We start from the raw sequence: 6,000 nt of genomic DNA, 5'->3' as shown, positions 1-6,000 counted from the left end.
TAAATACTTACATCATGGTGGAATTGTAGTATAGCTCACTCTGCCAGTGACCACACTGGGTTATAGGGTTGCAACAGCCAAGCTTTCATTAGCAGTTCCTGCCCAGTTGCTTTTCTGTTTTTACTGATTCATAGTTGCAAACAAGCTATAGTCTAAATTAAATTACATGTTAAATAGATATCATTGGACCAGCTGTGAGGTCCAATAGGACATAAATGGAAGGTTAAGCAGAACCACATTGCAAGCCCTGAACTTGTACATACTTGTCTATGAAGTACTGCAAGATCTCTAAGAGTGACCTGAGTTTGCAGCACGTGGTTAAAACACAACAACTTAATCTGATTCTAAACACATCAAAACCATTTTTTCCATGAACTGATCACTGCTATGATGGGTACATTTTTATGAAAACATGAGTATCAATGTTACTTCTAGAACTGTTGAAATAAACACAGTACTGTCAGTTCTTGGACCTTGTTACCAGCAGTCTGCTCAGCTGTTGTGCTCAAGCGTTAGAAGCTTTAGGGGACTTCACATAGGTGAGGGCACTGCCCTGCCTGTGCTGGGGTCACCTCAGCTCCTATCTTATTTCTTCACCAAACAGATTTTGTTGTTAATCTCTGGTAAAACAGTTGGAAACTTTCTCTGGGAACAGACTTGTGTTCTGTCAAAAAAAAAAAAAAAAAAGTTTCCTCCTGTTGAGGTGGATTTTGGAGTGCAGGGAGAATACAGGTCCATCATCGGCATAAGCCACTCAGAGACCTTTGTGTGGGGGGTGTTGCCTTTCTCTGGTGACTGATGTGGCATGCTTAGATGTATGTGAAAGAAAGCACCACATTTACCAGAGTCAGTGCTGATTCACTGGAAATGAATATGAATTCTCACATCCAGAGTAAACTTAGCCCCAAAATTATGACATCTTTAGCGTTTACAGTATTTACTTGCTTTGAAAGAAGCTGAATTTCACAGCTCTAAACTCATTTATGAAAGACAGTTTGTGAACTTTTGGACATAGATGAGATGTTGGATGTATGATGGGACGGAAGTAAGACTTTACATTTCTTAACTTTTTTTTTTTTCTTCCACAAAAATGCAAAGATTGTGAGATCAATTTGCTGTAGAACTGAATTATTGTGAAATTCTGAAAACTTCAGGGGAGCCTAAAAGCTTTCTTGCCCAACTCTAAGTCCTAATTATTTTGGCCATGAAGTGATGGGTGCAGTAACACCTAATTAGTCTTAAAAGTCAGTGCCAATATGCTACTTATGTAGCTACTAATCATGTACAATAACATAAGCCTGTGTTTTCTTATGCAGAGGAAATAATTCAGACTCAACTAGCTGAGTACAAATTGAGTTTTGTTTTTTTCCTCATATAAGCTGATCAGAAGCATCTGACTAATAACCTCAAACCACCAAGAACAGCAAATATTTTTCTTCCCAAAAAACAGCTCCCTAAGATATGAAGAGTAAGGTCACCATTAAGATTAGAATACAAGAAGTGTTTTGTTGATCATCCAGTATTGACAACTTCTGTATTTATTTTGATTTATTATTAAAAAAAAAGACCTTGATGATAGACATAGGCTATGCAAATAACCAATCCCCAAACCTGTCTTCCCATCCTTCCTTTTCTCCCCCAGGCTAGTATCTTTCTGAGTGTGTTTTCTGAAATTAATAAGGGTAGTTATTCTTTTAAAAAGTGGAATAAGGTTTTAAGCTAATATTCAGTATTGATATTAAAATAAGTCAAAATGAAAATGAAATAATAGAATGAAAAGTAAATGGACCTTTAAAATAGCTGTTTTAGTGTATTTCTCTCTCTCACACACACATATACAAAGTGAAGGTGTTTCTTCGTGTATTGCTTATCCTAGAAAAAATGTTAGTGATGTAAATCTTCACAATAGCTGGCTTTCCCCACATATTTACAACTGCCAGGGCAATAAATTTTAAACAAAGCAATGTACTGATGGATTGGAAGATAAAGGGAATTTGATTTATATTGTCAAACAGCTTAGTGTTATGGCTTGGCAGCATTACCGCATTGATAAATTTAAGAAAAAACAGACTTTGTAATAAGAATGAGTTGGTTTAGCATCATCTAGAATGTACATCTATGATAATTCATACATTATTATTGGAAATGGACAAAAGAAAGGACTCCTATAGAAATACTATTTTAAGACACTGAAACCATCAATAAACTATAATATATCAATTATTTATTATACTGTGTAACAAACACATATTAAAAGAGCTTGAAATTCATGACAAAACTGTAGGAGAGAAAAACTAACAACAAAAGGGAGACACCTGCACTGTTCAAATACAGGGTGGTAGACTGGTTAAGAATGATCTTGCTCTGTACAGATACTGAAGATTGCTTAAAAAGTTAACCTCTTCTATTCTGTATTTTTGTATTTTATTGGACACAGTCAAATGCTTTATACATTTAAAATATATGCCCACTCTAAAAATACAATTTAATTTATTTGATTTTTCATACTACTAATGAATTGGACAAGTATGATCTTGTGAGAACTTGAGTGACCTTCCATAGCCTATGTATAGGTCTTATGAATGTATGATTTCAGGCAGGTTTGTTGCAATTTTAACAGAAGTAACAGTTCTTGTTGATAAAGACGACTACTTAAATGTAATGTTCATGGAATTAGGAACACGGTTTGAAATAGCACTGTATGACATTCTTAAAACAAATAGCATTATATAACACAAATAAAGCAAATATAAAATGGTGTAACATGATGAAGTAAATACTTGCAGGGAAATCAAAGTGAGATTTTTCTGCTGGGGTTTCTCAGGGATTAATGTTAGGTCAATGTTTTATTTTAGCATCTGGAATTAAATATGAACTAAAAATTTGTATAAACTTTACATACAACATGAAGTGGCAGACTGTAGATCTTAGGCAGTCAGAGACATTCATCTCACTGGATGATACATGGACATATTCATCTTACTGGTCCATGCGTATAAAAATGTGTTTTAACACAGGCAAAAACGGCGTCAGACTTCTATGACCCTATATAAAGAATTTGTTGCTGGAAGAGAGATTTATATCCAGGAGAACAGGTTAAAAAAGATTTAGGGTCCATAACATGAAAAACAGTCCTTTGTGAATATCATCAGTGTTCATAGCTGTAACAAAAGATGGTGAGCTGATATTTAGATACCCAGGAACAGTAGTGGTAATTTGGAAATAATAACTCTGGGTAAGGCGTTCATAATACTGAAAATGAATCACTGTAGTATATACATGGAATCCACATTTCTACAGGAGGCTGAAAGATTAGAGACCCTTGAAAATAACCAAACACTGTTAAAGAAACCATTATAAGGCAATATTTAAAGATTTCATGCTATTTAGCATGTTATAAAAAGGTGACGCGATACCAGTATAAATTCTGAATTCAACCTACAAAACAATGTCAGCCCCTGAGAAAGACTTCAAAACACAATATGAGAATACAATTTTTATTTATTTATTTATTTGCTTGTTATTTTTAATAAAACCTTGCTAATTAGCAGTGAAATCTGCATATGTCTAAGCTCCATAACACATAGGATTTTTAGTTTGAAAATAGTTGTAAATGCCTTCATGTGTTTTCTTAACAATCAGACATTGCCTTAACTTGACATTCTTATAGGTAATTACTTAATTTCCATCTCATTTTCAAATTAATACTGGATGTTTATTAGCAGGAATTGTTTACTGAAGCACTGATTCTTGGAAAATCAAATCATTTGGTTGTTCCTTCCCATCTAAAACCTGTAAGCTCTTCTGTTTTAAAATGTAAGAAAGAACATTGCAATTGAGTCCTGCTACTTCTAAATGTGCTGTCACTGGAAATGGTTTACATTTTAGTCAAAAAAAAAAAAAGAACAAACTGCAGAAATATTATCTTGCCTATGCATGAGCAATTCTTCAGCATCTTGCAATGACAAAATAAATAAATAAATAAATGATGAAGATAAATACTAAGATGGAAATTTTGAAAACAAAATGAAATCTTTTCTTGGGAAACTTTCTTAAGTATTAAGTTTCATTAATAAAATAACAACTAAATATAAATCTTAGTAAAAGTTGGTATAGCCAAGACACACTCTAAATGGTATGGTTCTTCCAATTCAATATTTTATGTTTCTCCCGGATGAGATTTTTTTCTCTTGTGGAATGGATATTTTGCAAGTTTGAAGGATATCACATTTTAACTTTTATTTAAAATTAATTGAAGCATTTATTATCAGCTTAAATTTCCTTAAATGTTGGATCTTTTTTGATTCCTGGAAGAAACCAAAACTTTTCATTCACTGAGCTCACATCAACATCAATTTCCTTTTGTGATTTTGATGCCTTGTTTCAGGAGGCCTATGATTTGAATACAAAATAATTATTCGTCTCTCAATGCATTTATATCCCAGGTATGTGTAACCACCACCCTGCTGCTTGAAAAATTAGACTGAATTTGTGTGATTCCTGGAAAGAATCTCAGAGGGAGAGTTACAGTCAAAAATTTCATTATAGCAAATTTAATGTTGTACTTGCAAGTTTTGTTTGGATTTTTTTTTGTAATATGCATTTTCTTTATCTGCTTTCAATAGATACATTAAATGTCAATGGTGTCATCTCAAAGTTTACATTTGCTTTCTTTATAACATTTGTATATTATGTATAATATTGTGTATTATCCCATATATGGGACCTGATTCTTCCTTACTTACTGAAGCTGAGTAATAACTTTACAGACAGTTCCATTGCAATAGTGTTGTGCATCTTGTCCTTTTTAAATTGAGTAATTACTGCATTTATTATATAGTTAATAACACATTATATTATGCTTAAGCATTTATTTTTAATATCATTATTAATTAATTTAGTGCAATATTTCAATTAATATTTCTATCTTCCTGTTTCTTTTGGCAGGGTTTAGGTTGGTAATTTTTATTTGGTTTACAAACTTCAGGCTAGATTTTGTAATCCTTTGTTCATGACCGTGAGCACTTACTCAAGTAGGTTCATCAGTGGTAATTTTCCTACGACCGTGTGCCTTCATCACCTACTTATCCATTTTTTCTTCAAGCACATTGGTGCTCTGTGCTAAAACCCACAATTTTCTACTCATTTAAATTCCTCCTTAAAAGCTGCCTCTTTTGTAATGACTACAAATCACTCTCGTCTTGTCCTGGTTATTCAGGTGGCAAGTTGATTTCTGCCTTTCTGCTAAACTCCATTTGTTTTGTTGCTTCATTCACAAATTCACCCATGCTTAGTATGCAGAAAAAGTCCACAGATGTTACACACCTTAGATGGAGAACGCTCAAGGTCTTTCCTAGTCTGAAGAAAGGATATACATTGATATACATTGGTAATTTTAAGTTGGCTGAACTGAGGTAGACTTCTTAGACTTCTTTCAGTCACTTCCTTGACACAAGGTGATACTCTGTCTAAAGGGTGCAGGTCCAAATCTAAACTGTAATATGCTCTCAGCGCTCAATGGGAAGCTAGCAGAGAAGTGGAAAAATACAATAAAATGCAAACCAAAGGATCTTCCTCTAGTTCAGAATACAATAATATAACCATATCTCCTCAGTCAAAGCTGGAGAGTTTTGTCCAGTGGCTCCATAGCTATCTAGATATAAAAAAAAAAAAAAACAAAAACACTGTCAGAGGATCTGGCAATATGATAGTATTTTGTTGAACCTGTTTTGTTTGAGAAGACTTGTTTTGAGAATACACGTTGAATTCTATATGTGTTTAATTTTATCCTTAGAAATATTTCTTAGATGTGAAGTTGCATAAGTAATTTGCCTGTTTTATGTAATGTATTTGGCTTTATAATCATAGCTTTTATTGCTAGGTATTTTGAATTTGAGTTACAGAACTAAAGTAACCGGTTTCTCTGTCATCCTTATTAGTATTACTATAGATAAAATAGTCCCACAGTGACCCAATCAATTTCACAAACCTTTAACATTA

The 6,000-nt window shown here is 33.2% G+C and overlaps 1 long non-coding RNA gene across 10 annotated transcripts in view; it reads left to right on the top strand.

The window, feature by feature from the left end:
* The window catches only part of LOC118249993 (uncharacterized), a 106,291-nt gene that overhangs the window by 788 nt on the left and 99,503 nt on the right, over window positions 1-6,000 (top strand). The window lies entirely within an intron of this gene.

This window comes from Cygnus atratus, chromosome 2 (genome assembly GCF_013377495.2).
Source record: "Cygnus atratus isolate AKBS03 ecotype Queensland, Australia chromosome 2, CAtr_DNAZoo_HiC_assembly, whole genome shotgun sequence".
Lineage (NCBI taxonomy): Eukaryota > Metazoa > Chordata > Aves > Anseriformes > Anatidae > Cygnus > Cygnus atratus.
The sequence above is the reverse complement of the archived record's forward strand: the minus strand, read 5'-3'. Positions and strand labels throughout refer to the sequence as shown.